Source organism: Pleurodeles waltl, chromosome 7, assembly GCF_031143425.1.
Source record: "Pleurodeles waltl isolate 20211129_DDA chromosome 7, aPleWal1.hap1.20221129, whole genome shotgun sequence".
Classification (NCBI taxonomy): Eukaryota; Metazoa; Chordata; class Amphibia; order Caudata; family Salamandridae; genus Pleurodeles; species Pleurodeles waltl.
In genome coordinates this window covers 1,395,436,935-1,395,458,414 of record NC_090446.1, presented here as the reverse complement: position 1 = coordinate 1,395,458,414, position 21,480 = coordinate 1,395,436,935, and the positions used below count along the sequence as shown (strand labels likewise).

General features: G+C 45.6%; 1 protein-coding gene across 2 annotated transcripts in view; it reads right to left on the bottom strand.

The window, feature by feature from the left end:
• The window catches only part of SYT3 (synaptotagmin 3), a 481,632-nt gene that overhangs the window by 293,752 nt on the left and 166,400 nt on the right, over nucleotides 1-21,480 (bottom strand). For both annotated transcript variants that reach the window (XM_069200996.1, XM_069200995.1), the window contains exons 3-4: nucleotides 11,837-12,200; nucleotides 7,082-7,146 (exon numbers count right to left, since the gene is read on the bottom strand). The gene's annotated coding sequence lies outside the window, so the exon portion shown is untranslated. The remainder of the gene's footprint in view (nucleotides 1-7,081; nucleotides 7,147-11,836; nucleotides 12,201-21,480) is intronic.

Here is a 21,480-nt window from a genome sequence, read left to right as displayed (position 1 = left end):
CACAGGGCCAAAGATACAAGGCTCACAGGAACAGAAGCACAGACACAGGGCCAAAGACAGAAGGCTCACGGGAACAGAAGCACAGACACAGGACCAAAGATAGAAGGCTCACAGGAAAAGAAGCACAGACACAGGGCCAAAGATAGAAGGCTCACGGGAACAGAAGCACAGACAAAGGGCCAAGGATAGAAGGCTCACGGGAACAGAAGCACAGACACAGGACCAAAGATAGAAGGCTCACGGGAACAGAAGCACAGACACAGGGCCAAGGATAGAAGGCTCACGGGAACAGAAGCATAGACACAGGGCCAAAGATAGAAGGCTCACAGGAAAAGAAGCACAGACACAGGGCCAAAGATAGAAGGCTCACGGGAACAGAAGCACAGCCACAGGGCCAAAGATACAAGGCTCACAGGAAAAGAAGCACAGACACAGGGCCAAAGATACAAGGCTCACAGGAAAAGAAGCACAAACACAGGGCCAAAGACAGAAGGCTCACGGGAACAGAAGCACAGACACAGGGCCAAAGATACAAGGCTCACAGGAAAAGAAGCACAAACACAGGGCCAAAGACAGAAGGCTCACGGGAACAGAAGCACAGACACAGGGCCAAAGACAGAAGGCTCACGGGAACAGAAGCTCAGACACAGGGCCAAAGATAGAAGGCTCACGGGAACAGAAGCACAGACACAGGGTAAAAGACAGAAGGCTCACAGGAAAAGAAGCACAAACACAGGGCCAAAGACAGAAGGCTCACAGGAACAGAAGCACAGACACAGGGCCAAAGACAGAAGGCTCACGGGAACAGAAGCACAAACACAGGGCCAAAGACAGAAGGCTCACAGGAACAGAAGCACAGACACAGGGCCAAAGACAGAAGGCTCACGGGAACAGAAGCACAGATACAGGGCAAAAGACAGAAGGCTCACGGGAACATAAGCACAGACACAGGGCCAAAGATAGAAGGCTCACGGGAACAGAAATGCAGACACAGAGCCAAAGATACGGGCTCATGGGCAAAACAAAATGCAGACACAGGGTCACAGATATAGAGTGACAGGAATAGACCAGAAGGGCCAGGAGCAGAGAGACACAGGCACTGAACCGCAGGAACGGTGCTACAAACTAGAGCTCAAAGGAACAGCATCACAGACACAGTACCACAGATACAGGGTCACAGGAACAGGAACACATATATGGTGTTGCAGAAACATAGGCACAGGCTCACGGCAACAGAACAGCGAGCACGCTGCAAAGACACAAGTGTAGAACCACAGGCATGGGGGTTACAGGGAGAGAGCTACCAACACTGAGTCAAAGGTAAAGGGCCACAGATACAAGGCCACAGAGACATATCCACAGAGATGTGGGTCACAAGAATAGAACCGCAGACACAAGACCACAGCCACAGACCCACTGGAAAACAACCACACGCAAATGACCACAGACATAAGGTTATGGGAACAGGAACGCAGACACAGGACCAAGGACACAAAGTCAATGAAATACAGCTACAGGCGCTTGTTCACAGGAACAGGGCGACAGACACAGGCTCACAGAAACATAACCACAGGCGCAGCCTGGCAGGAAAGGAAGTGCAGACACTGAGCCACAGATACAAAGTGACACCTAATAGAACAACAGGGCAAGGACCACAAATATTGGGTCAGAAGGGCAGGAACAAGACAACAGACAGGTTCAATGAAACAGAACCACAGACACAGGGCCACAGATACATGGCTGTAGGAACAGAAATGCAACCACAAGACCACAGACATAAGGTCACAGAAATAGAACGAAAGGCACAGGTTGAAAGGAACAGAACTGCAGGCCAGGTGCCAAAGACAAGTATAAAACCACAGGAAGAGCTGAATAAATGGTAAAAGCAAAGGTGAAGAACCACTGAGACAGGGCCAGAGAAACAGATCTACAGCGATTGAGGACCACAGGAACAAAACCACAGACACTGGACCACCGACACAGAGCCACAGGAAAACAAGCACAGTCAGAGGACCAGAGACATAGGGTCAAGGAAACAGAAACGCAGGCACAAGACCGAGGACACAAAGCCAGAGAAACCTAACTACAGGCATATGTTCTTAGGAGCAGAACTGCAGGCACAAGGCCACATATAGAGAATCACAGGATCATGATCACTGGCACAGGACCACAAACACACGGTCAGAGGAACAGAACCACAGGCACAATACCAGAGACAGAGAGTCACAGGAACAGAACTGCAGAAACAGGACGACAGTCACAGAAACAGATGCAAGACCACAGGCGCAAAGTCACCACAGCAGAACTAAAAACAATCAGTCAAAGGCAAAAAATCACAGGCACAAGGTCACAGACACAGGTCCAAGGACACAAAGTCAATGAAACAGAACTACAGGCACGTGTTCACCGGAACAGAGCTGCAGGCACAGAGCGGCAAACGCAGGCTCATAGGTGCAAAACCACATGCACAGCCTGGCAGGAAAAGAAGTGCAGACATTGGGCCACAGATACAGAGTGACAGCAATAGAACAACTGGACCAGGATCAAAACACAGGGACTGAACCATAGGAACAGGATCACAGACGCAGGTCAATGGAACACAACCACTCACATAGGACCACAGATACATGGCTATAGGAACAGAAATGTAAACACAGGACCACAGCAATATGGTCACTGAAATAGAACCGAAGGCACAGGTTCAAAGGAACAGAACTGCAGGCATTGTGCCAAAGACACAAGTATAGAACCACAGACATAGAGTTACAGGAAGAGCTGAGTCAATGGTAAAGAATCACTGACATGGGGCCAGAGAGACAGATCTACAGAGATGGAGGGTCACAAAACAGAACCGCAGACACTGGACCACAGACACAGAGCCACAGGAAAACAACCACAGTCAGAGGACCGGTGATATAGAGTCAAGGAAACAGAAACACAGTCACTGGACCAAGGACACAAAGTCAGAGAAACCTAACTACAGACATGTTCTCAGGAACAGGCCTGCAGACACAAGGCAACTGATGGAGAACCACAGGACCAGAACCACAGGCATAAGACTACAAACACACAGTCGGAGGAACAGAATCACAGGCAGAGGACCTGGGATAGAGAGTCACAGGAACAGAACTGCAAAAACAGGACCACAGAACGGGCACAAGGCCTCAGACAGGGTCAAGGGAACAGAGTTTCAGACAAAGGACCACAAACACAAGACAAAAGACCACAGACACAGTATCAAATGAACATAAAGGCAGACGCAGGTCCACAGACACAGTTTCAGAGTAACAGAAATAAAAGGCAAAGCTTTACAGAAACAGAACTGCAGACACAGGACCAACAATGCAACAATAGAACCACAGACACAGGATAACAGGGACAGAACCAAAGGAAAATGGTCCGGAGAACAGAACCGCAGACACTTGATCACAGGTACAGAGTTACAGGAGAACAACCACAGGCACAGGGTTACAAGAACTGAATCACAAGCACAGGTTCAGAGGAACTAAATTTCAGACATGGTGCCAAATCAGACAGGTGTAGAACCAAGGGCATAGGTTCACAGGATGATAGCTACAGACAATGAGTCAAAAATAAAGAATTACAAACACAGGGTGTTGGGGTAGTTTAGGTTTTAGGGGTAGGGGTGGTTTTAGGGGCGGGGTGGGGGGTTGGGGTGGTTTTAGGGGTGGGTGTGGTGGGTCGCGGTAATTTTAGAGTCGGGTGGTTTTAGGGGCAGGGGTGGAGTGTTGGGGCGGTTTTAGGTTTTAGGGGTGGAAAGTCTGATAATTTTAGGGGTGGGGGCGGGGGGTTGGGGTTGTTTTAGGTAGGGGGGTCAGGGGAGTCACATGCTGGAACCAGCAACCAAAAAATCATTGTTAAGGCATTCGGGGTAAAGGCATTCGTGGTAACAAAGTGGTCGTTGTTCCGACTGCGTTGTTCAGGCATGCGTGGTTCCAGCATGCGTTGTTCCGACATACATCCACAGACACATATTCACAGTAACAGAACTGCAGACATAGGTCCACAGATGCAGAGTCACAGGAATAGAACCACGGACACAGGGTCAAGGGAACAGAATCTCAGACATAGAACCACAGATAGAGGGTCACAGGAACAGAACAGCAAACACTAGACCATGGACCATATATACAGGGTCACGGGAACAGAAATCCAGACCAGGGACCACAGACACAATGTCAAACTAACAGTACAACATGAAGAGGTTTACAGAAACAGAACTGCATAAAGTGGGGCAGAGACACAGATATTGAACCACAGACACAGGGTGACCAGAACATAACTACAAATACAGAGCCAAGAGTAAAGAATCGCAGACACAGGCCACAGAACACAGCCACAGAGACATGTTCATGAGAATAGAACAAGAAGATAGACACTGGACCACCGGTAGAGAGGCACAAGATCAGAATCACAGGCCTAGGACCTCAGATACAGGGTCAAGGGATCAGAGTCAAAGACTCAGGACCATAGACAAAAGGTCACCGGTACAGACTTACCGACACAAGCTTATTTACACAGTACTGCAGATGGAATCAAAGACACAGGTAGAAAACTTCAGACAGAGGGTCACAGGAACAGAACCACAATCATGGGGTCAAATGTAAGGAGTAACAGAAACAAGACTGTATAGTCACACAGACAGGGTCCAAGAACAGAACTGAAGACATAGGGTCACTGAAAGAGAAGCGAAGGCTCAGAACCAAAACACGTGGTCATAGGTATAGAAACGCAGAAAAGTGGCTTCAAACATGGGTCTAGAACCAGAGATCCACGGTCACAGGAACAAAACTAAAAAAACATGAAGTGAAAGATAAAGAATCACAGTCACAGGGCTACAAAGCCACAAACACTGGACCACACGAATAGAAATGTTGACAAAGAACACAGGCCATAGGGACACAATGACAGGCACAGGACCACAGACAGAGTCAAAGGAACAGAACTGCTGACGCTGGACCAAAGACACAGGTATAGAACCAAACCACAGGACCACGGTCAAAAGGTCACAAAACTAGAAGTGTAGACACAGGGAATAGATACATTCTCACAGGAACGAACAAAGCTGTAGACTGTAGGTCAACAACCCAGATATAGAACCACAGGCATAAAGTCACAGAGACAGAACAACAGAAATATGTAAAATCAACGGCAGAGCATCAAATGCATGAACCTCCATAGACACAGCTACAGAAACACAGTCACAGATCTAGAACCACAGGGAGTGGGTTATATGCACAGTCACAGGTAGAAACTCACGGTACACAGACATGGGCAGGGTGACAGACAAAAGGTGACCATAGATATAGGACCAAAGGCAGTGGGTAAAGACACAAAATCAAAGGCGCCGGGCTCCCAAAAATGGCAAACAGACACAGCCTTCAGAAACAAGATTATAGATCTAAATCAACATAGGACTGCACTCCCAAGGTCAAAGATACCAACCTGTAGACACAGAGCCAAATATACATAGGCAAAGGCTGAGAACCAGCAAGCAAAGCTACATATGTGTGCTATATGTACAGGACCACAGACTCACACAGGGTGACAAGTGTGGAACCACAGACACCAAGAGTAAAAGACAGACTGACTAATGTGAAGAACCAAAGACACAGGGCTACGAGACAGTGTGCCGGATTGTGCCACAGACAGTCACCCGTGCAGAACCGCAGACAGAGGGCACGATACACAGGTATAGAGCCACAGGGCTAGAGAGGAGACATGGTAGACGATGCACAAGAGAAAGAGTCACAGGCACAGAACAGGCAGACAGACGGCAGAAACCACCAGCATTGACCCTTGGACACAGATCTCCTGAGTCAGTGTGGAAGAGGCTGTTCCACAGACAGTCACAGACACAGAACAGCAGGCAAAGAGCAAACAGAAACAGGCTTCAGAGATGAAGCGACAGAGGTTGTGCTAAAGAGTCATAGAGAGAGTCACTGTGTCACGGAGACAAGGACGCAGATGCAGGACCAGAAGTACCGTACACTCATAAGACCGTGGACCAAAGGGCACATGTTCAGTCACAGAACCACATACCTAGAGTGTGGGACACAAGCACAGGTCAACAGATACAGGGTCCATACACAGGTCACAGGTCCAGTAACAATGATCTAATTACACACTTAGGCACTGAGGCAGACACCAAGTGTACCAGAGACACAGGGTGCTGGTCTGACACAGAATCACAGACACCACAGGTATATCCACAGGACAGCCGGCTCATGGCCTCAGACACAACCACAAAGTCACGGACAGAGGCATGTAAAAACAAAGAGATGCATTTGTAGATATACAGTACAACACTGTCAAAAATGCAAGGCATAAGAACATAGCCTCTGGAACAGAGTCCGAGGGGCAGCCTCACAATAGAGGCACAAAGAAAAGTCTGAGTTAACTGTACACTCCAAGGAATACAGACACAGTCGCTGCTTCACAGTAATAAACTGGGCCACAGAAGTAGCCAGATGACACAGGCAGAAACACAAGCCTACATGCACTGTAAACCCAAAATAATACTGATACATTTACAACTTCAAAAATGCAAACTATGGCACTGATACAGACAGAGTACCATGGCCATGAATGGAAACGGAAAACAGATGTAGAGAGCTACAGGTATACTTAAAACGCGCGCGCACATGCGCACATGCACACACACATTCTTAAGGCACAATTAAATAACATGATGAACGGATACACGCGGAAACTAGAAGCACAAGCACAAGGTGACAGATATAGTCAAAAGGCCACAGGCAAATTCACAGGGCTGCAGGTACATTCACAGGACCACAGACACTGAACCACACATGGGGATAACGCTGCTCAATATGCCCGGGCATAAGACCGCAGGAACAGGGCCAATGTTGAAAACATCCAAGCCAAGGGTGTAACAGAGATGGTCAAACACTACATTTGCAGAAATGCTGTCATAAGAACAGCTCCCACCCACCCTTCCACTCCCCAATATGCTGCACACACGATCTTTCTGTAGCACGCAGGCTGTTGGATGGAAGTTTATCAATATGAGGTTGTTAATATGCTGGGCTTTACCTACCCAGACCAGCAGCCTTACTCCAATGCACATTCCCGTGTTCCCTGAGCTCCTCTGCGGTCCGGACTCTGGAAAACAAAATGGATGTCAGGCATTAGCGTATGAGAGATGCTGTGGTGAGCTTCAATAGTGGGTGATGTCTGACCCCCATCATCTCTTAGGACATAATCCTACACATGATGCTAAAGGGCTGAGTACAGCAATCTAGAAGGGCCTATATTACAAACAAACAGGTAATGAGGACCCCCCTCCCTGGCTCAGTACATGATCCAGGGAGGGGCCAAAGAGGCTTGAGGAGGGAGGGAAAATGCGACACTTTGGATTTTTTAAATAAATAATAATGAAAGAATCCCTGGATCCACCCCCATAGCCCTTTCTGCCTGTGCGAAAAGGGGTACAGTACTAGGATAGCAACTTTTAAGTATTGTGGCACAAAGATTAGGCAGACTATTGACTACCAAATTATTGTGAAGGTAAGTATTTACAGGTAATTATACATGCTAACTCCACATATTCACCTAAAACACAAAGTGCAGTTATGGTTCTGCATTAAAACAAAAAAAACACTACAATTGGCAGGTAATGGTTAGTACTACAATACATAACTGACACAACAGCCTTGCAACCTACATCTCACACATGAACTGCATTGTTCATGCCCTCAACTTTGATGAGATGGATGCACTTGCAAATATGATAAATAAGCTTGTGTATTAAATTATATATCACATCTTAGTTACTAATTAGAAACAGGTGATTATGAATGTAGTATTATTTATTGGGTTACTTGTGTGTGCCTATTTAATTGCATTCCCCTTCTAGTTGTTGTTATTTTTTGGTATAATTATTGTGCGGTCATGAACGTTGTATCTCGTGTGAGTTCTGGATCGTGGTTTTAATTCAAAACCATAAGTGCACTTTAAGTTTGATTTTTTAGGTGAATGTCTGAAGTTTATTTTTAAATGTAACACAGTCAACCATATTTTTACTTTAATCTTTGTTTTTTTCAGTGAATGTTTGGGGTTTTTCAATCCTACACCACATGAAAAAGATCCATGCAATCAATCTTCCACTGTGCGCAGCAGGGGTTGTCTGCAGGTCCTGTGCTCAGTCCCCTGTAGGCAGCCAATCCTCCTTGGAATTGGACCTTCACAATTCATGAATCAACACGGAATTCGAAAAATCTTCAGCAGATTTGGTTTTCTCTGGTATGTTAATTGTTTATGCAGATGAATCAAACAGGAGCAAATTTAAAGGGGTTTAAAAATAGTCCATATGGGAATAACTTCGGTGCCTTATTTCAGAGCTGCACGATATTTGGCAGAAATTTATGTTGAGCTCGCTCTTGAATCATTGGGTTTCATTTGAATGCATTTGGGAGGGGCAACGTTAACGAGGGTAGGCACAAAATGTTCATTTGCAAATCATTTTGGTACTGGTTGGAAATCTGAGAGGCTGTTAGCTAGCTGATGCAGGGATGTCAAATTTCAGGCAGATCTAACAAAGGAATAAGGTTAAAGTGGGGATCAAAAATTCTTTGGTGCTGTATTATGGGCCAGTATGAAATCTGACATGTCTACCGTACCTGTAGTATGTAGAGTTTTATGTAAATCCAGCAACAGGGGACACAGTTCAAGGGGGAGCAAAGAGTACTTACCTGTTAATAATTGGCTAAGCTGCCCCACACTGCCAACTCCTGAGGCACCCAGCCTTCAAGCATGCTTAGCGAGGGTTGGCTGTAGGGTCTGTCCTGCAGCCTGGCTGGGTATGGCTTTGTGTGGACCCTGCTTTAACAGGTTCACTGACCGAACGTTGGTACTGTGGACTCCAAATGGCCAACGGGAGCTAAAAGCTTCTTTGTCAATGGGGGCATATATCTTTAAATATACATCCACAGGAAGTCTACAGCCTTAGATTCAAGGACTACCCAAATACTAGTGGTCCAGCTGTTTCTATTTTGTAGACCTTTGAAGCCCACTGAAAAATGATTGCACTGCTAATATCTTAAAAACTATGGCCGTCATTTCAACCTTGGTGGGCGGCAACCACCACCCGCCAAGTTGAAACCGCCGGGCAGCCGCCAATACAGCCGCACTCCTGTGGGGCCTATTTGGAGATCCCCGCTGGGCCGGCAGGCGGAAACCTGGTTTCCGCCCTCCGGCCTAGCAGGGATCTCGGCCGCAACACGGGAGCCGGCTCCAAATGGAGCCGGCAGTGTTGCGGCTGTGCGACGGGTGCAGTTGTACCTGTCGCACTTGCTGCTTGGGGCCCCCAGGGGCCCCACGACTCCCCTTTCCGCTAGCCTTTTCATGGTGGTTCAAACCACCATGAAAAGGCTGGCGGGAGGGGGACTCATAATCCCCTGGGCAGCGCTGCAAGCACTTCCGTCTCGGTCATAATTCCCAAGGAAGCACCGCCAGCCTGTTGGCGGTGCTTCCGACAAAACAGCCCTGGCGGTCAAAGACCGCCAAGGTTGTAATGACCCCCTATGTTTGGATTTACTCTGCACTAAGCAATGGCATTCCACTGAGAAAAGTTTTACTTTCACTCCAAGACCGCTGTAATTCCCTTCATGTGCTTTTTTGACCACCCCTTTAAGTGTCCTCCCCTTTGGTGAGCTTGGAAACGTTTGAGTTTGCAAGTTCATCAAATGGATAAACATAGTGCCTACCAAGCTGCGTACAGATCTGTAAAACGATTGCAAGGTTTTTAGCAAATCAATTGTTGTTTGGACCCCCCTCCATTTAACTTAACACCCCACCTTCTTAGATCTGCGTGAAGCCCAAGATTCCTGCACTGGGCTTAACGTGCTAAGAGCCTGCCACAGTTCATGCAGAGTTTTTACAGGGCACCTAAGTTATTTGCACATGAAATTGTTTATGGCCCCTTTATCAATTTAGCCCTTTCCTTGATGGTTTTACACGAAAATAGCCATATTTATATAACAATAAACATGGTAAATATCTGCCAGATTTCAAGTGAATTAATTAAATGATGCCTAAGTTATTAGCAAATGAACATATTTTTAGGCTCCCTCTTTAAAAGTGCCTCCCCTTTTGGAATATGCACAGGTTTGAAACTGCAAAGAGTAAGCTGGAAATCTGCTAAAATTCATGCAAATTAATGAAACAGTGCTAAAAATGTATGGGCACACTAAAAATACAGCTTTCCAAACGTCGCAATATCTCTAAAGCGTAACGTCTTCATGCCAAACCAGTCCACCTCTTTAAATGTTCATTTCTTGAAAACGAATTAACAGATGTACATCAAACCAGCAAAGGCGCAATCCTTGAGTAACATTCTAACATAGTGTCAAATCTGGTGTAATTCTGTTCAGCCGTTCTTACTGCATCGAAGCACAAAAACCCTACGGGAACTAAAATGGGAAACCACACTTTTCAGCCCTCCCCTCTTTTTCCTGCCCCCCGCTTGACATATCTGTGCACAATTTGTGCAGATACTTTGAACGAATCCAAAGTTATTAGGAAATAGAATGCCATTCCCATTGAAATTCTGATTTCATCATCACTGCACCATCGCCACCAGTGTGTATCAGTGGGGACCAGCACTTTGTAGTTCTAGTTAGGTTTCCATAAGAAGAGCGCTTTTTGTTTCGCTAATAACTTTGACGCCGTTTTATGACTCTGGACAAAGCTTTCCAAAAAAAGGCTCATTCACCTTTGCTCCTGCATGGAAAGTTTTATGCCGATTAGTCAAACAGGGGCCAAGAAAAAATGCAACAGGTCTCACATTTGTTTGAGTTAGAGCTAGTAGCGTTGTAAAGCAAAGAAAACGCAGCGCAATCGCGCTATGTAAAGTGCGCGCACTTGCGCTGCGTGGAAAACAAACAGATAAAGTAGTCCGGACTCCAGGCTGAAAACATCAAGCCTCGTATGTTTTTGGTACTTTACTGGTGCTGTGTAGGTGGGCTAAACACCGGAAAAGGCATGACGTATGCATGCCTTTCACAAATAAAAGCAAGCGGATTTTAAAAGGCAAGCCCACGAACCAATGTAAGTGACTGACGTGGCGTGGGCGTGGTTTCAAGCACAAAGAGAGATTACAGAATGGACGGAGCACTTTGTGCTTGCCCATAAAAGGGGGTGGAGGTCCTCAAAATGTTGATGTCACATTAACTCCAGTAGGAAACTTGGCTCTCGGATACAGAAGAGAGACAGATAGGGAGGAGAGCTTAGATTATCTCTGGGTGTGAAGCTGAAGCTGAGCGTTGCAGCAGTGGCGTAACAAAACTTGAGGGCCCGCTCCCTGGCCCACCACCTACCGCTTTTGCTGAGAGGGCTTCCCGTAGCTCAGGGGGATCCCGCAACGTGGGGCTGAGGGGCTTATGTTACACCACTGATCGCAGGGAAGGAAGTGCACACAGCACGCAGTGACGAGAGTCCGGATAGGGAAGTGAGCACAGACCTTTTCTCAGTGTGAGGGTGAGTCAAGTAGGGAATAGAGTCCTCGGACTATCATCAGTCTGAGATGTCGGGGAAGGGAAGGGGATCACTCACTATGAGAAATATGTAATGGCAGCTTAGGGAACTAAGAAAGTGAGTTAAAGTCTGGATCGGAAGCAGACCACATCTCAGTGTGTGGTGAGTAGTAAAAGGTTCAATCCATTCGTTTTCAGTCAGATCACAGTCACAGTATTTTGAATAAAATTCATAAAACGCGCACAAAAGAAAGTTAATAACATATAATGCGGTATTATCGCACCCGTTACTTTATGTAAAAGTACATTGCATTTCTTACATGTATTTGATAAATAAATGGGGTACACCGTCTTTTGTTGACTTTCTCCTGGTTTTGAAAAGGTTGATCCACAAGACTTCAAATCCCCACCATGAAGAGTTTTCAGGCAAGCAAAGCGTTATGTCGGGTCAACAGTCCTGCCACAGGGGTACAGGAGCTCTCTTCTTGGATGTGTTAGCCAGTTTGCCTCTGCAGGTTCCAGATCAGAAACAGCTTCCGTTGTCACAAGGAGTACCTCTGCCCCGGTGTCCTTCAATACTCAGTAAAGCTGTAAGTGGGAGCGCCCCCTGCAGACTGCCATGCCCATGAGCACTTCCGTCCTCCTAGCAGTATTTTGAATCTTCTCAGCCACTCTTATTCCAGTCTGTGAAAGAAACACAATAATCAGAAACAGAACCAACACCTGCTGTCCATGACAGCCCATTCCTCTCAGAGGAATATCCAGTCAGTCAAGTAGCCAAGAACCACCCTCAACATCAAGGTCAAGTTGAAGGTCAGGACCGGCAAACCAGATGGGCTGACAACTTCTACAAAGCTTCTGGCCATCCCTTAATCCACCCTCCATCACAGCGCTATGAGGCAGGAGAAATGTGACAAAAACCCTAAGTAAATAAACGCACCCATCCCATAAAGCCTAGCTCATAGAAGTTGCTCATGCTTCAAAAACGTACCTGTTAGCACTCTAAAGTGAGACACTCAATACATGTTCTGCACACTGGTGCTGGAGCATCAAATTTGGAAGCCAGAATTTTTCGGTTCAAGCATTTAGCATCTGGAGTAGCCTATCATGGGGGATCTGAGAGAATGTCACCCCCCCCCCCCCACCCCCCCTTCTGAAAGAAACTGCAAACCCGAAGCAGTGCCTTGAGGGCAAACTTGCTTGTCATAAATAGATGTATAACGGTGCGCTGGTGCTACATAAACAGCCGTGACAATGTAATGGACATTAAACAAGTTGGTTCTAGATTCTACTAATTTGAAGGCGACTTTTAAAGTATGTATGTATATATCCCTTTGTAACATTACATCTTCACAGTTTACCTTGGGAATAAGCATTGGTAAAGCCATTAGGTCTGGCCTTGGTAAGCTGGTGTGATCGTCTTTTAAAATATTTTTTCTTGCAAGCGTAAAAGACAAGAAAACATGCATCCGCCAAAACATGGTCCCAGAGCCTTGCAATCAATACTCGACATCTAAAAATAAACTGAATATTGCTGCAACTTCAACAGAACTGTGCTTGCTTCCTAGCGCCTAAGTGTATTTGGAAAGGTTTAGAAACGCCTTTTGACTTTAATGCACATCCCAGGAGAACTGATTTTTTATTGGTGCAAAGAAATGTACAACTAGCTTTCAATTACTGTAACCTTGGTTTGGTTAAATAAAAGAGAATGCGTAATAAAACTAATGAAAACGGTGAAGAGCAGAATGTAAACAACATTACAAAGTACAGTACTAGCCTCGCAGCCTTGGCACTGAAGTGCACTTGTGTGCGAGGACGAGCACTTGTGAGCAGGGAAAATGTATTCACTCTCAACGCAAGGGAGGCTGAAGTGCACTTAGTCACTGCCCCACGCTGTGTGCTGTGGGCATAAACACAATGTGAATGCCAGCTGAACAAACCAAGGGGCAAAGGGGCTGCCAAAAGTGCCCCTATGTTTGTATATTTTTCTGTTTATGAATTCTTCATTTTTTAATGAGGGTGGTGAAAAAGCTAATGCTGCCTGTAGGGGTAGACCTAAAAATGTACACCAGTCAACATGACCCATCAACATTCTACCAACATTTGCAAATTATATTACATCGCTCAGAGAATTAGCCATAAACCTAAACCTTCAAACATAAATCACAAACGTTAATACAATATAGTATTGTTGAATCATTCCTTTTCCTATGTAGACCCTATTTTTCATGGCTTTCCTACAGGTTTCAAGCTTCAGGCCTACGTCAGGACTCACCCTGCAGCATCCTTCAGCAACCTGCAGTATCCTAGATGTTGAACAGTGCATAGGCATGAAGCGGCATTGTGTTTTGCATATTTAAATGCATGTATGTTTGCAGTGTTTTTGGCCACAATAGATGTTGGGACCGGTGGGACACCGTTCTATCCTGTTGCACTGAAACCTCCTTGTGACATTGTCCACTTCCCATGATCCTCCCATGTTATGGTATTGTTGGAAGGTGGTTAACTAGTAGGGGTTGGTAGGTATCCACCACTAGTAATAAGGCCAAGATTACAATATAAGGTCCAGTCAAGCTCTCAATTAATTACTCCCTTGCTCAACCCTTAGTATCTGGCAGCAAGCAAGCAGGCTTAACATAGGAGACAGGACTGTAAAGCATTTAAAAACAGCAATACATTAAATAAGTAAGACACAACACACAATAAAAATCCAACACACATTTATAAAAATAGGAAATATTTTATTAATATAATGACAACAATACAACAAAAATCCAATGTAGGTGACCGGAGATACCAATTTGTAAAAAAGAAACACATTCTAGTGCCTAAAAGCCAAAAGCGCCACTTGGGGACATCTGGTCGCACCTGACCAGGAGAAAGTCAAAGTTTCAGGTTGACCGTGATGGAGCGCGGGTTTGATACACATAACAGTAGGGCCCGGTCAAGTTTTTACCTTCTGACTTAATTACGTTTCTGGAGCTTATTCTCTTGTCGTCGGCACCTCGTCAGGAATCGCTGCAAGTTGACGAAGATGGCTTGGCACAGGGTGATGCCTCAGTCAATTCCTGGAGGTCCGTGTAAAGTTCTGGAGCTTCAAAGGGGCAAACATGTATCTCAGGCAGGGTAGCGGTTCCACTTCGCCAGCTTGACTCTCGTTGATGAGTCAGTCACCTTTATGGATCTTCCTCCAAAAGTTCCTCTTTGGGTCTCGAAGTGTCCACAACACAAAGCCAAGGGTCTAGAAGCTCTGACATGGTCCTTGGGAGTTCGGGACTATGTTTCACAGAATGGACCTGGCCAAATCCTTAAAAGCCTACTGGAGGCTGTCCAGCTGGGTTCTTCTTGGTGGAGAAGGGGCAGGTGTAGCTCTGTTAACCTGTTGCTTTCAGGGAGTCCATTCCTTTACTTTACTTCTTAAAGCAAGGCAAGGTCCTTAAGGATGTAGCTTTACAGTGTGCAGCAGGTGCAGTCATCCAGAGTGCAATCCTTTGGGGCGCAGGCCAGGGTTCCAGCAGGGCAGTCCTTCTTCTTCATCTTGTAGTTTCAGGCAAGGATCTGAGTTCCTGGGCAGCTCTCCCATATTTATCAAGTGTTCCTGGGGGCAAGCAGGGGGGCACTACTGACCACTAGAATGCATGGTGACACCCAAACATATGACAACTTCCTCCAAAGTGTGGCATATTCTTGTCCCAGAAAGCATTATTCCTTCACATCCAAAATGGGGAAACTCTCTCCTGGAGGCTGGATCTGGCTAAGCCATCCCACTGGTGTGGCCAAGTTTCCCTAACACTTCAATTCCAGCCCACCCGCTAATTCAATTACTGGGGCTCCCATCTGGCTTGGGGTACAGGAAGTGGGGGTGAGCCTGTGTCCTGATCTGCCATTCTCTCTATGAAGACCAGTTTGGCTACCCAGTCCCCTCCAGTCCCCTCCCTGCCTTTTGCTCTGCAGCTTGCAGATCTCCTTCCACCAGATGCCCTTTGTCTCTATGCAGGCCACTTCACACCTCACTAAGACAGCTTGGTTAAGCATAGCAGAGGCTAGCCAATCAGAGGAGGGATGTTGGAAGGCTGGATTTTAGCTCATTAGAAAAGCAAGTTCTATAACTTATTTTCCATGAAAATAATAATAAATCTAACAGCTGCAAGTTGTTGGATTTATTCTATCATGTTGATACTTTTTAACTCAGTCCTATCAGTAGTTAGTTATACTTTAATAAAGTATTCCTATGTTAGCCTACAGAGCCACTGGGCTACAATGGGGGTAAACTAAATTGGCAGTTTTTCCCTCATTAGGGCTTTTAAAACATATCTTATAATGTCCCGCTTATAGTTACAAGCCACCCTACACCTGGGGCACCTAGGGAAGACCTTAGGGGTGACTTGTCTGCAAATATAAGGTACTTTAAGATTTCGGTAGTACAGTTAATTCCAAAGTCGAATTTACATATAATTTACTTTTAAAAGAAGCCTGCAGTAGCTGAGGACATAAATAGTCCTAAGGAAAGTCTTTGTGTATAATTTGAAAGAAAAATTGTAAACCAGGAGAGTATCTTACTACTCAGTCCAGCCGAGTGGATTCAATCCAATAGGATGGTGTGGTCGACAAAGACAAAGGCCACCAGCAAGTGTAATAAAATGAGGGTATTCACGCTGCTGAGTCTGCCCTCATTCAAAGATTGTCACTCAAGGAGGCTGGAACGCACTCCGCGCTAGGGCTCTGGCAAAAGCTTGCTAGGACATCGTCAAGGGTAATATTATCCTCCAGGGAAGAATGGAACATACATTTTCCTAGTAATTTACCCACAAGAGGAAGAAACATGAGTCTGCAACTTTCTGGGCAGGTGGTATTCACACAAGGTTTCTAAAAAGAGAGGCCCCCTATTTCCTCTTCAGGGTACCATGCCTGAGGACAGAACACTGTAAGCAGAGCTTAATTTGTAAATACAAACGTGCTGGTGCCCAAAGCTCTCCTTTGAGCCACAATGCTGCTGTATTTAAATGTGAGAGCATGGAATACTGAAGCAGCTTAATCCTAAAGCCATATGGAAGCTCTTTAATCCATTCACAGCCACTTCCTGCCCCTTCAGCTCAAACTTGCAGCTTTCTCCTTTCTCCCTTTGTGACGCTTTCTCGTTTTTCTCATTCCTCGTCTTTTTCTTGCAGTAAATGCTTGACCGGCTCGAGTTAAGCACTGACTGTAAGAAGTGTTTCCACAAAGACTGGCTTACGACACTAAAATAAGCAGAGCTGAACTGAGATCCAACAGACAGTCTGACATTCTATTTAACAGCTAACTCCAGCAACAGGGCTAGACTAGCCAGCAGGCACCAGGGTTGTTCCCTGCAGGCTGGAGGTGTGGGGGCGGTTTTGTGACTAGGGGGCAGTTTTGCAGCAGTGCTGCTAACTCGGCCTCCAAAACAGCAGAAAGATGACGCTTGCACACCTCCTATGAGGTCTTAAAACTGTGCATCACACCTTTGCATGCACAGTTGTAAGACCTCACTGTGCGCTCAAAGGTTACACCGCCCCTGCCCCCCCGGCTACCCCCACCACGCAGACCCCCCCACTACCGGGCTGGTCAGAAAATATTGCCAGGACTGCTTTGGGTTACCTGTTAATATATAAGGAATATTAGAGCTGGGTACTAATGCAGGGTTAAACATATTAGAGACAATGCTTTCAGGAATGAGGGTGGGTTTCTTTATAAACAAAAAGAGTGTTCACAGAAGGCTGTGACTGTATAAAAGGGGACTGAGATGGCGTCAGTTATAATATGATTTGAATAAAAAGATGTACAGGTCGATTTCCCAGCCTGTTTGTATGCCAGTTTTTAGAAATTATTTTTTTAGTATAATATGCAGCCTGATATAGACTTTTTTTTAAGTACTGATTTTGAGTTTTTTAGACCGGGTATTCCTCCACAAATGTGGTGGAGTACTCTGTCCACCAAAATGACTACTGGTCCTCTCTATTTTGAGTAAAACGTTCATGTTTCCGATGATGGTGCCCCGCTCCCTTTCTTGGTGGAAACCCCATATAGGTGCATCCAGTGGCGGCCCGTCCTTGAGGGCGGTGGGGCCACGCCCCCCCACCCCATGAAGAGTGTCTGTCAGGCTGAACAAAGGTCAGCCTGACAGACACTCTCCATGCTCAGGTCAGGCAGCCAGGAGCAGGCATTCACGATTTGCGCAGACTCCTGGCTGCCTGAGCTGAACTTTGCTGGGCTGAGGAGATCACAGCTCCTATGGGCGTGACCTCCTCGGCCCAGCAAAGGTGCCTCAAGGCCCTCCCCTGGGTGACGAGGAAAGCGTCACCAATTGACACTCTCCCTGGGCGCTTCAGTTTTAAGCCCTGAAGCACCCAGGGCGAGTGTCAATTAGTGACACTTCGTCACAGAGTGGGGTGGGGTCAGCAGTCTCACTGACCCCATCCCACTCTGTGACGAGGCTGGGACTGCTGCCTTCCCTCATTGGCTGACCTTGGGTCAGCCAATGAGGGAAGGCAGCAGTCCCAGCCCTCCTGGGACCTGGAGGCTAAAGGTAAGTGTGTGTGTGTATGTGTGTGTGTTATGTTTTACATTGAATGTTTGGTGCGCGCATGCATGTTTGAGTGTTATGAGTGTTGTTAATGGATGTGCGTGCGTGCATGCGCGTGTGTGTGAAAGAATGAATGTGTGTGATCTTGTAAAATGAATGTTTGGTGCGTGCGTGCATGTTTGAATGGAATGAGTGTTGTTAATGGATGAGCGTGCGTGGGTGTCTGTGTGTGAAAGAATGAGTCTGTGTGTGTGTGTGTGTGTGTGTGTTTGTGTGTGTGTGTGTGTTGCCCGCCCACCCCCCTCCCAAAGCTGCCGGCCGCCACTGGGTGCATCAGACAGTCAGCCCCTCTTTTAAGCGAGGGGCCTGATGTACTTTTTTGTTATTTCGAGAACCGTGGCAGCCCTGAATAGAAAAAAAAAATACTCCCAGTCCCTGGGACAAAACACACAGGAGAATTTATTTTCTTTCTTTTTTTTAAATGAACTCACGCATTGGAGTTTGTTTCGAAAAAAAGGTTTGCAGAGTAGCCATCTGAAACATGGTGGCCGCTCAGAAACTTTGCAGTGCCCTCACAGAGATCTCAACAGGGCTGGTTTACATCTCCAAATATGGTGGGTACCTGGGGGTGGCAGACGTAATTGCCTCTGTCACCCTGACAGATGGACAGCCACCCGTCCTATTCTAAATGAGGCCACAATCTTTCGGATCTTCTAGTTTCTCGTTTTCAAATAATACGATTTTTAGAAAACCAAGAAGAATGCTTGCTTTTGCCTCAGTACACACTGAAGGTTAAAGGAGCTATAAAAGAAAGCGTGCATGAAATCCAACTATGGTGCTAATAGTAATGTTAATGAGGGTCGTTCACACAGGCTAATGGCGGGAGATAGTTCTTAGGAACAAGGTGTGTGATCTTTCTCCATTGTGACAAATTTAGTAGATTGCTCATCCTTCAATTCAATAGGACAATGATAGGCCTGGTGACTGGTTTAATAGAGATAGTGAGATAAGAGATGTCAGGAGTAAATAACTAATCATTCGTGCTTGCCATAATATGAGTGGAACCATAAACAGTTTAGCAAGAAAGCACGGAGTAATATACTGGAATATATCATTTGTTAATTTCATAGAGACTACAATCAAAATGAAAAATAAAATTCCTGAGAATAACAGGGAGGATGTGTTCAGGAATAAAATTTGTTAAAAGTTCTTCCAGTTCATTACAAAAGCAGAGGAGATATTGGTGGATGGCAAACAGGAAGTAGAACATAGATCAGGCTTCTCCAATGAGTAGCTTGTGCGCTACTGGTAGCTCTCCATCTACCTGAAGTAGCTCCCCGTTGTGCAGCCCAGCTTACTAAATTAGGCATTTTCGTTTTGTGCATTAATATATATATACCACAATGAAAAGTGTGTATTTGAGATGAAAATGTAGGTCCATTCAGAACTCATAAGCTGATGTTTGGACAAAAATGGTTGAATAAAAAAAAAAAATTATGCTGACATTTTAGTGATACATTGTGCAGTGTTAGGGAAATGTATTACTAACATTATTCAATTGGTGCTGGGGGCATTGCACCAATGTCTGTTGTATATTACCATGTAAAGGCATTTCACGTTGACAAAACATTCTTTAAATTACTTCTAGCAATGCTGCCTGGTGCACTGAGGTGGTCACGGCTGGTACTCTTGCATATGGTCACTAGGTAATCTTCTCTGATGTGGTCACTATTAAAGCACAAACAGTATTAGTTGCTCTGGATGCTTTTCATTGAAGATAAGTAGCTCTAGGCACTGTGGACCCTATTGTTCTGTCCACATCTCTGGTACAGTCTTTTGTCAGCATTATTGCTGTGCTGCACTCTATTGATCCCCATCTACATTCGTATAGTTCTACAGAAAAAACAACACATTGCACATTTCTGTCTCAAATAAACAATGCTTCACATTAATGCAGGTACTGATTGAGTCTCAGCTGCTCCATGTTTCTGTTAGTTGCTTATCCATGTTGTTTTTCCTTTGCATTCTGGAGGTTACAGACTGTTACCAATATAAAAATGTATATAAAGTACCAGAATTCAGATAAAAAAGCTTGACTGCTTAAGTTACTTGTCTGCCATGGATCGACTTGAGAACTCCTATTTGTTTTGGCTTTGGATCTAAATATAAATATTAAGTCTAGACATTCAAATGCGGAACCAGCCGTCCAGTCCCACACTGCAGAATGATTCAGCTGGAGGCAAAATAAGAATAGCAGTGGCATGGCCTACCTTAGCTCAAATCAGCTGATGGTAAGCGAGCCAGCGCCTCCACCCCGCTCAGGGGTGTGGTGGTGCATGAGAGAGCCTTGTGTGCTACTGGTGCCCCTGCTTCTTTTGCATAGTAAAAAATCCAATTGTTTAAATAATGTGTGTGTCTCTCACAATTTGAAGTGCATGTCAGCTGCATACGTTCTTTCATGCACAATATCATAGGTTGGGCCCTGGCAGACACCTGTTCAAATTAAGGAATGTTATTAACGCTTTTCATTTAGAAGTCACATTTTGCAGAGAAATTCACACGGTCTGGTTCACTTTTATGCACCTTATTACTGAGTCATGCTCTGCAAAAGATTAACAATGCTCCTGATATGCAGAGTAAATCGCACAACACGTGCGCATGGCAATCCTATGGTGCGTTCTAAACGACGGGGGTTACAGCACTGATAACTCTGTGCACTTCTTTTCGAGTCCTATTCTGCACTTCAAGTAGCACACCACTAGAACCTCCGAGGCAACTCTTTCCTGAGTTAGATATGGCACAGAGAATCGCATAGCTCCCGTACTACCAAACATGTGGGTGCTGTATTCATAGTGCTGATTCTGGGTTGGGGAGGTGGATTTCTTACTGCTGTTACAGCCTGAGATTACCGATTGGGCCAGTGACCAGAATTGATGACTCCAGGATTAAAAGTCCTGTGCTAACACCAGATGTCGCGAGCACTTTGGGGACCACACATAAACACACTTTGTAAAAGCACTTGGATAGCCTCTAGTGATTAGTGTGCTATACTAATCCACATAACATACCATACCATAAAAAAGTTACATAGGTGTCACCTGCATAGTTTGGTTTTTGAAAGTAGTCAATACACCTGGGTGAAATACTGGGGAAAGGAGGAATAACCATGAGAATAACCGCGAGAAACATTTGCAGTACTCCACAGTCCTCTAATTCCCCATGCCTCGAGGGACACTTAGGGGGCACCTTGTGATCCTGTGATTACTGATGCTCGTTTTATCAGCAATTGTTAGAAAATAGGAGGAAAATACCCACTGGGTTTATAGCTGAGTTTTATTGGGGCCTTTTGTTCGAAATTCATTCTTTATGTTGGAGGCCATAATGGACAAATTCAGTGGTGTACCCCTTGATTGCGGGCACAAG